The 10,531-nt window shown below is 50.2% G+C and overlaps 1 long non-coding RNA gene across 1 annotated transcript; it reads left to right on the top strand.

Annotated features, from left to right (window-relative positions):
• Nucleotides 1-3,400: 3,400 nt before the first annotated feature.
• On the top strand, nucleotides 3,401-4,859 carry LOC125552998. Its single transcript, XR_007303875.1, has 2 exons — nucleotides 3,401-3,881; nucleotides 4,465-4,859. It is a non-coding gene; the product is annotated as an uncharacterized LOC125552998 (long non-coding RNA).
• The last annotated feature ends 5,672 nt before the right edge of the window (nucleotides 4,860-10,531 follow it).

Raw genomic sequence — 10,531 nt, 5'->3', positions numbered from 1 at the left:
TCTTTAACCAAGTACGAGTCGTTCCTTCTAGCATCATGGTGAAGTACTTCACACATGCAGCAGCATCCACATCTAGCATCTCCATGGCCATCTCATAGCTTTCAACCCATATCTCTGGAGATAAATCGGCGGTGTAGTTTGGCACCTTGCGCGGGCCCTTGAAATCCTTGGGCAGGCACACGTTGCACAACGCTGGAACGAGACACGGCACCCCCAAAGAACTAGAGGTAACCCCTGGCTCTATTGACGTGGTTGGTCGAACCGGAGTAAGCTGACGGGCTTCATGTTGTGCTGCTAACTCTGCCTCTCTGCGCGCACGAGCCCGGTCCACCACTTCCTGAGCGTCGCAAAATCCCCCTATCGGGTTGTTGCCACGGGGCGGTTCATGGTTTCGCGCATTACTTGACACGGCCGGTTCATCCATACGCCTACTGTAACTTCGGCTCGGGCGGGGGGTGGAATGAATCCGATCACGACTGTATGAGTAAGCCTCCTGTTGAACCAAGGCTGTTCGAAGGAGCTCTTTAATCCGACGTGTCTCGATCGCCGCTTGAGAATCACCTTCAATTGGGATAGCCTCCAGCCGTGAAGCGGCAGCGACAAGATTGTCCATTGGAGTAGAGTAATGACTCGATGGTGTTGAGACAGGCTGCATCACAATGTTGTTCTGACGAGACGGATCCATCAAACGTGGCTGAACCGGAGCGCCCGCTCTAGGTGCCTCCGCCCGGTTTGCTACCGGCGGGTTACTGGTCCCCGCTCCTGGGGGATTAAAGAGGTTCCTAGCATCGTAAACCGGAGGTAGGCGAGACCGGTGCCTTCTCTTCAGGACTTCGTGCGATGCATTCTGATCCAGCGTAAGCCGATAAAACTGCGCGTCCAAAGCGGCCCGCTCCACGGTCATCTTGGAATCCTCAGCCGCCAAATCGGCCTTGGCCTGAGTGATCTGATCCTTTATTTTTGCAATTTCCACATTGTGGGCATCCTGATCCGTCGGGTTAGCCTTCACCATCAGCGTGGCCAACGCATCAAATAGAGCAGATAAAACTTGAGCCGGCGGCTGCATAGGGCCTCCTGCCCTAGCTGCCGTCGCCGCTGCTGATCTGGAGATCATTGCTGCTGCGGTCGAAGAGTGGATCACCGGCTGTGTACCGGCCATGAATATTCCAACCCGGTTTGGCAGATCAGAGGGGTCCGGAATACTGTCGCCATCGGAACAGCCCCCAATCCGGCCATCTTGTAGTTGAAGGAAATATGCCCTAGAGGCAATAATAAAGTTATTATTTATTTCCTTATATCATGATAAATGTTTATTATTCATGCTAGAATTGTATTAACCGGAAACATAATACATGTGTGAATACATAGACAAACAGAGTGTCACTAGTATGCCTCTACTTAGCTAGCTCGTGAATCAAAGATGGTTATGTTTCCTAACCATGGACAAAGAGTTGTTATTTGATTAAACGGGATCACATCATTAGTTGAATGATCTGATTGACATGACCCATTCCATTAGCTTAGCACCCGATCGTTTAGTATGTTGCTATTGCTTTCTTCATGACTTATACATGTTCCTATGACTATGAGATTATGCAACTCCCGTTTGCCGGAGGAACACTTTGGGTGCTACCAAACGTCACAACGTAACTGGGTGATTATAAAGGAGCATTACAGGTGTCTCCAAAGGTAGATGTTGGGTTGGCGTATTTCGAGATTAGGATTTGTCACTCCGATTGTCGGAGAGGTATCTCTGGGCCCTCTCGGTAATACACATCACATAAGCCTTGCAAGCATTACAACTAATATGTTAGTTGTGAGATGATGTATTACGAAACGAGTAAAGAGACTTGCCGGTAATGAGATTGAACTAGGTATTGGATACCAACGATCGAATCTCGGGCAAGTAACATACCGATGACAAAGGGAACAACGTATGTTGTTATGCGGTCTGACCGATAAAGATCTTCGTAGAATATGTAGGAGCCAATATGGGCATCCAGGTCCCGCTATTGGTTATTGACCGGAGACGTGTCTCGGTCATGTCTACATTGTTCTCGAACCCGTAGGGTCCGCACGCTTAAGGTTACGATGATAGTTACATTATGAGTTTATGCATTTTGATGTACCGAAGGTTGTTCGGAGTCCCGGATGTGATCACGGACATGACGAGGAGTCTCGAAATGGTCGAGACGTAAAGATTGATATATTGGAAGCCTATGTTTGGACATCGGAAGTGTTCCGGGTGAAGTCGGGATTTTACCGGGTTACCGGGAGGTTACCGGAACCCCCCGGGAGCCATATGGGCCTACATGGGCCTTAGTGGAAAGGAGAAAGGGGCAGCCCAAGGTGGCTGCGCCACTTCCCCCTCCCCTAGTCCTATTAGGACTAGGAGAAGGTGGCCGCCCCCCTCTCTCTCTTTCCCCCCCCCTTGGGAATCCTACTTGGAATAGGATTGGGGGGGGGGGGGAGTCCTACTCCCGGAAGGAGTAGGACTCCTCCTGCGCCTCCCTCCTTGGCCGGCCAGCCTCCCCCCCTCTACTCCTTTATATACGGAGGCAAGGGGCACCTCTAGACACAAGTTGATCCACGTGATCTATTCCTTAGCCGTGTGCGGTGCCCCCTGCCACCATATTCCTCGATAATACTGTAGCGGAGTTTAGGCGAAGCCCTGCTGCTGTAGTTCATCAAGATCATCACCCATGCAGAGGCAGCTACTTGGCATGGGTAGTCGGTTCAGCCTGTCCCATTCCAGGTCTATGGTAAGTACGATTTGCGCCGCTTTTGAGGTAAGCGCCAGTTGGTTGTGTCCTAATGTGATACCCTATGTAGAGGAGCCCGCCATCCAAGCCAACCCTACCCGGGTTGCCTTCACCAACATGAGCTCCCCTACCTACCAAATATTTATTTATAATGTAGCCCTGCCCGGGTCACAACTACTTAATACAAATACTTCACCTGATCTGATCCAATTGCAAAATCAGTGGATCCACCTGATCCAAATCTCATTTCATTTATGAAAAATATTTATTTTTAGTTCTTATGCAAAATTTTAGAAATGACCTATAGCCCGGAAAACATTTATAAAGACATGGTCAAGGAGATGACGACTTGCCAGGTAGCGCTCCCACCAACTCAGAACCACCGGAAGTGGGTCCTATGGGTCCGAGATCGACTCCTGATAATAATTTCACAAAGAAGTTTATATTTTCCCTTATCAAGATCCAAGCATCAAGCAACACTTCCATACGGTGCAATCCATTTTAATTAAAGAGGTAATGATACGTGCTAGTGTGTAAGTAGAAGCAAAATGCATACAGCACATCAAGAAGTAGTACGCACGTGCACATCACAAAGAGCAAGCAAGCAAGCTCAAAAGGGAAAACGTGTTTAGCTGGTTGAACCCAACCCCTGCAGAAATATCATTTTTTTTATCCAACTAGTCATCTTCCCCAGCTCTCTTCCTCTCTCTCACTGTCACTGGTATGCTCAGCCGAACAGAACCATCTCATCTCTCTCTCCCTAACTACAGAGCAGGCCGCCGCCGGCTCGATCTGCCACTTCCGGCCATCTCCGGCGACACCGCGGACACCCACGAAATCCCCTCGACTCCCTCTACCATATCCCCCCATTTATTTGATCCGCCGCCGCCAAAATCGCCGCCACCACTCAATCCTAGCGCCGCCTGATCCAGGTCCGGTGGGCTTTCCACCGGCTGCAGCGGCAACGACGTCTCCATGCCTACATCCTCCCCCATCGCAGCCACACGCACGAGGCGTGCAGCCACGGGCGTCGGGCGCGTGCGGCTTCACCGGCGCTGCTCTGTTGCCATGGCTCTGCTGCTAACGGTGTGGACTAGCCACATCCTACTGCTACTACTGGTAAGTGCTAATCCTGATTCCTTCTCCATGAAGTGCTCCAAATTTCACAACAAGTGCCTGCTATATGTGAACGTGGGTGTGCATATGTTGCTCATTTTATCCCAGGCCCTACTATTCCCCACTCAGCCATATTGCCTTCTTTCTCTTTGTTTATCTCAAGGCCAAGAAATTAATCAAGATTTAATCTATGATGTGGTCATGGTATTGCTACTGATTAGATCTAAATGCTGTTCCTAACTAGTCTACTCATCCTTGAACACCATATAGAAGTAAACAGTGGCAGTGAAACTCCAAAAATAATTACTTGTGAGTAGATTATAAACATCAATCTCTCAGTGTTTGCTACAGATTGGCGGGGATTAATAATTAGGACAAGGTAGTATACACAGGAAGATTGATCTTTTGGATACATACATACATGTCTTAGCAAGTTACTAGTACCTGGATTTGATTCTTGGCATGTTATATCTAGTACAAGCCACGGATGTCATTCACAGAAACTTTTACAAGCTTTTGCAATTGATCTAATTAGTTTTGACTAACCTGGGTGTTTACGCAAACATTTTGTTCTTTTTACAATAAGGTAAAGAGATCAAGGTGAATAGATGCTCATGGACTGATTCAAACCGAGGCGGAGATAGATAAGAAATCAAGCAAGAAGGGCTAACACAACAAGGTACTTGATTAGTACCTGGTGGCGCATGCAACCTAAAGATCTTCACCGCAGTGAAGGACAGAAGTGTGGCAGAAGGTGAAAAGGCAAGTGGTGGGGGTACTCCAGCGTATGTGTGTGTGAGGTAGAATGGTCCAGTGAAAGGGATGGCTCCTATTTATAGTGGGGTGAATAGCTATGTCGGTTTGAAGACACATTACATCCATGCATGCATGCATGGTTAGTCTTGCATCCATGCCTCCAATTGTGAAATTTTCGTCAAAAAAGACCACCTACGTTTTGGCATTGACAAAAAAGACCACTTGCACGTCGCATTGTCAAAAAAGACCACATATGCCATGGCGGCATGTCCGGCAGCCGACACGTGGCACCTGCCGCCATGAGGGCTGGCAGCAGCTTGGGCTGCACAAGATTTCTCATACGCGCGCTGATGGAACGTAACGGAGCGATCCAGGTGGGCCCTTACTGCATGCGTTGTATCCTCTGGAACTGCTGCTGCGACTGCGACGCTGCATAGCTAGTGATGGCATGGCTAGAAAGTAACAGCGCCATAGGATTATGTTGTGTAAATCATCTTTTTAATTGTGAAAAGGGTAGTGCATGCCTTGACAACATCGCCATCATTAGCTGTGCAAGTATAGTAAGTACCGTGCTTCAGATGGTTGCTGCTACTATTCCTTTAAAGTACTGTATGTGATCATGCTTTCCTGCGGCAGTGAATGATCGATCTATTTAGCCCGTGGGCAGCAGCAGTACATGCCGCCGGAGGGTCTGGCGGCAGCTAACACGTGGCCCGAGCTGCCGCCTCAGGCAGTGGCGGCCGGGCCCACCTGGCCCACTCCGTTCCGTTGCATCGGCGGCTGGATGAGAAATCATGTGCAGCGAAAGCTGCCGCCAGCGCTCGTGGCGGCCTATCCTGCCGCCGCAGGCCGTGGCGGCAGGTGCCACGCGTCGGCCGCCAAACCTGCCGCCACGGTGTATGTGGTCTTTTTTGACAATACAGTGTGTAGGTGGTTTTTTTTGTCAATACAAGAAGGCAGGTGGTCCTCTCTTACAAAAATTCCCACTTGTGTCTCTTATGGGTTGTACTATGGACAGGTGTAATTTGCTTGGTTGGCCATTAGTTGGCATTTACTTTATACTAAATGCTATTTGCTGTAATAATAAATGTAGTTGTTTCTATTATTTTAATTAATGTTTTGGCAACGCCGTTGAAATTATCATTATCTAATTTATTTATTATATTTTTTTACGGTTTTTACATTTTGTCACGGCAGATGTCCTCACGAAAGAACTTAGTCATGGAGCCATCGCTACGGGTTAGCTTGAAGGGGTTAAAGCGGACAAGGGACGCAAGAGAGTTTATACTAGTTCGGCCCTTTACGATGAAGGTAAAAGCCTACGTCTAGTTGTGATGGAATTGATGGGGTTTCGATGACCAGGGAGCGAATACGCTTTGCTTGGGTCTCGAGTTGTTGTCTGTTGTCCTGAACCGCCGCCGGGTCGTCCCCTTATATACATGGGTGGCGCCCGTCGGTTTACAGAGTCCCGAGACCGGCTCATAAACGTGTCCGGTTCGGTCTCCACTCTTTCTATCTTACAATACAAGTTACATATCAATGCCGGTTTATAGCTACATGCTTTAAACCGGTTCTGGGCCCCGGGCCTTTACATAGCATCCTCATTTGTCTTCATGGGCTTCAAGCATAATCAACTACTGATGAAGTTAAACCGGCCTCTCCTGGCCGGTTTACGCCCAGTAGTAATATCCCCAACACCGGGTATGCCACATCATTCTCTTTGAGACGCCACTTCTTCAAAAAAAGAACATTGTCATGCAGACTCCGCATAGCACTGGTTGCAGCATTGAGCATATTAGTCGGTAGCATCGGCCTATCCGCCACATGCACCCTCCTCGAGATATCCTTAGGTGAAGGTGGCCTGTCCTGAGCACGGATCGTAATCGGTGCCGGCTGGCTCGCACCCTTGTTACTCTTTCTTTTCCGTCCCTTCTTCTAATTCTGCTGTAATGGGACCGAGTTCTGCTCACAGACCGCCTTCTTGAGTGTGTTGGGGCTGATAATATTTCACACCTCGGCTATCTGAGGCTCGGTGAAGTCGGCAGTTGGAGGCGTCTCCTGAGAACTGAATGCCAGACGACGCCTGTTGCAATTGGGTTTCTCTGCGGTACCAGCTAGATCGCGATCGTCTTTTGTAGGGTTGGGTTCTTGAGAAGGAGGCCCCAAGAATTCGTCATCGTACCCATGTTCGGCAAAGTACTTATCGACGTTGGTAAATGTACCATCGTCATTGTCATCGTCGACCGGATCCTGTGCCATATGCATGTTCAAATCCTGTGCCATAGGGATGTCTGGCATGTCCGGTAGCGTTGCGGCGGTCTTGCCATGGCTTGGCACCGGCACGACTGTCGGTGTTGTCTTTGGGGTGGTGTCCCCCGCCCCCAAACGAATCTAGCTCTTCGGCCAAAGCAGGGGCAAGCTTACGCATGCGCTGAGGGTCATCACATCATCTTCGCCGGCCCCGGTGGGTCGAATCGAAGGTAACAACTCGTCGTAGCCTGGCAGCACCCGAACCAGTTGAACCCTATACACGGTGGGTGGCATCGGATTACCGTGGAACATGGGGTTGCCCGGTTGGACGATTCTGCCCTTGGCGACATCGACCAACTCGTCGTTCACGAAGTGCAGGAGAGTGCACGGAACGTCGGCGGTGCCCTGCGAAAACATGTAGGGCGTCAGGGATGCCCAGTCAAAGGCAAGGAGATGGCGTCGAGCTCGGCTAATGTCGAGGCACCGCCAACGGCGGGCGTGCAACTGACGGAGGGGCCGCTTGCTGCCGAGGTGCCGGCCGGCGTACACCCATGGCTCATTTTTCGCGGTGAAATTTGCGCCCGCGGTCTTGGATTTGGCTTCGGGTATAACCATGGTGGTGAAATACTAGTCTTCTTTTAGGATGCTCTTGGCCCATCTGACACGGAACATCGGGACCTTCTCTCCAGCGTAGCTCAGCTCCCAGATCTCCTGGATCCTTCTGTAGTATCTGTCCTTGTCGTTACCGGTGTAGGATTCCATTGTTACCCCGGAGTTCTGATAACCATCGCTCTTCATGTCCTTGTCCTCAGTGTAGAATGTCCAGCCATTGATATCGTACGCCTCATAGGTCATCAGGTTGTGCTCGGCGCCCTGTGACAAGGCGAATATGAGTTTTTTTTCCGCGGAAGAATCCTCATATAAAGGGTACGACAGAAGCTTCTCCTTGAGCCAACGCGTGAAACATGAGTTGTGCTCTTTGATTATATCTCCTTCCGTCCTCTGTTGGCCTCGGTCATTGTACGTCTTCTCAATAAAGGTTTTGTGCTCTACCACCCAAGGATCGACCACGTCTATGTATTGTAGCACGACTAGGTTTGCTCTTTCAAAGTCGGCGAGTCCACCCTTGAAGTCGACATGCATTTCGCGGCGACCGTCGCGGTGACCCCATCCAGCGAGCCTGCCGAGGTGCCTGTTGACGGGCAGACCAACGGGGTTCTCGATGCCTAGATAATTCGTGCAGTAGGAGATGCACTCTTCGGTCAGAAAGCCCCTGGCTATGCTTCCCTCTGGACGTGACATGTTGCGAACGTATCCTTTGATGACACCATTCATCCTTTCGAATGGCATCATGCTGTGCAGGAACGTTGGCCCGAGTTGGATGATATCCTCCACGATATGGACCAGCAGATGCACCATAACGTCGAAGAATGCGGGCGGGAAGTACATCTCAAGCTCGCATAGTATCACCACGATCTCTTCCTGTAGCCTTCTGAGTTGCCTCATGCCAACCGACTTCCGAGAGATGACGTCGAAAAAGTTGCATAGGCCAAATAGCATTTCACGGACGTGCGCGTCCATGATCCCACGGATTGCAACTGGAAGTATCTGCGTCATCAGCACGTGACAGTCGTGAGACTTCATACCGCTGAACTTCTGCTTCGCTAGATCTAGGTATCTGCTTATCTTCCCCGCGTAACCGTAAGGAAGTTTTACTCCTACGAGGCAGGTGAAAAACTGCTCGATCTCCTCCTGACTTAGAGTGAAGCTCGCGGGAGGGTAGTCATTTCCTGTCTTCTTGGCCTTTTTGCCTTTGCGAAGACTTTCCATGTCCTGCTTCGCCTCATCATCATCATCATTAGCGTGAAGCTCCTCCCTGATGCCCATTGATTTCAAGTCTGCCCTTGCTTTTGGCCCATCTTTGGTCCTCTCTGGCATTTGAGCAGGGTACCAAGCAGACTCTCGCACACGTTCTTCGTGATATGCATGACAGCAAGGCTGTGAGGCACACGGTGGATCTTCCAGTACGGCAAGTCCCAGAAAACAGACCTCGTTTTCCATACCTTCAGCAGCGGCTTTGGCGCCTTTCGCTTCTTTCCCGGCTCTGGCGCCTTTTGCTTCTTTCCCGGCAGTGGGCAATCTTTCTAATTTTTCAACATCTCGTCTATTTCCTCGCCGCTCCTCGTACGCGGGCGTCTTCGGGGTTCGGTTTCACCATCGAACAGATCCTTGCGTTTTCTCCATGGATCATCGTCGCGAAGCCACCTTCGATGTCCCATGAACACGGTTTTCAAAGACCCGGGATCTCTATCTAGCTGGCGATACGTTGTGTCATCCATGCACCTGACGCATCCAGAAAATCCGTGGACCACCTGCCCCGCGATATATCCGTAACCGAGATAGTTGTGCACCGTCGTGAGCAGTGCGGCTCTCATAGGGAAATATTCTTTCTCTGTGGCGTCCCACGTATTGGCTGGCATTTTCCACAGCGTGTCTGGCTCCTCTTTCAGCAGCCCCAGATACAGATTGATGTCGTTCTCTGGTTGTTTCGGCCCTTCAATTAGCATACTCATGTGAATGCACTTCCTCTTCATGCATAACTAGGGGGAAGGTTGTACATCCACACAAACACAGGCCAGGTGCTATGTGTGCTTCTCTGGCTGCCAAACGGATTGACTCCATCGGTGCTCGAGCCCAGCACGATGTTCGTTGGATCGTCCCCAAATTCTGGGTGTTCGAAGTTCAATGCTTGCCAGTGGCTCGCATCCTTAGGGGGACTCAGCATCTTGTCTTTTTTGTTTATCTCCGGATCATTTCTGTCATCTTCTCGCTTCTTCTCCTCCCTATCCGCGTGCCAACGCATGAGCTTTGCTAGCTTAGGGTCCGCGAAATACCGCTGCACACGAGGAGTGATCGGAAAGTACCACACCACTTTTCGAGGAGCTTTCTTCCTCTTCTTGTATCGAGTGACGCCGCACACCGGACATATGGTAGACTCCGCATGCTCGTCCTGATAAATGATGCAATTTTTCATGCACACATGGTATTTCACATGCGGTAAATCCAGAGGACACACGATCTTCTTCGTCTCCTCGAAACTGGTCGGGCACTTGTTCCCCTTGGGAAGATGTTCGTGCCAGAATGACATGTTCTCGTCGAAGCATGCATCGGTCATTTTGTGTTTTAACTTCATCTCCAGAGCCATGAGCGTTACTTTCAGGCGGGTATCCTCGGGCCTGCATCCTTCATACAATGGAGTAACCACGTCTATCTCCAGTTGATCCAGCTTGGCTTTCTCTCGGGCGGCAGCTCTTGCGTTATCCGTCTGCTTGAGAAGTAGCTCTTGAATATGAGGGTCCTGCACCCATCCTCCGTCGTCGTCTGCTCCGGCATCTTCATCTTCATGATCATGCCCTTTGTCTTCATCTTCCTCATCATCATGTCCGGCATCTTCTACATGATGAATGTGTACAGCATCACCGTCGTGATCATGTCCTGGAGATTCTTCGTCTTCTCACCCGCCCTCACCGCGGTGGTTGTCTTGCTGCCCTTCCTCATTTCTTGCCCGGCCCCCATGGACAACTTCATAGACATCTTCATCACCTTGCCACCGATAGCCATCCATGAAACCACGCAAGTGCTGGTGG

This window comes from Triticum urartu, chromosome 4 (assembly GCF_003073215.2).
Source record: "Triticum urartu cultivar G1812 chromosome 4, Tu2.1, whole genome shotgun sequence".
Lineage (NCBI taxonomy): Eukaryota > Viridiplantae > Streptophyta > Magnoliopsida > Poales > Poaceae > Triticum > Triticum urartu.
The sequence above is the reverse complement of the archived record's forward strand: the minus strand, read 5'-3'. Positions and strand labels throughout refer to the sequence as shown.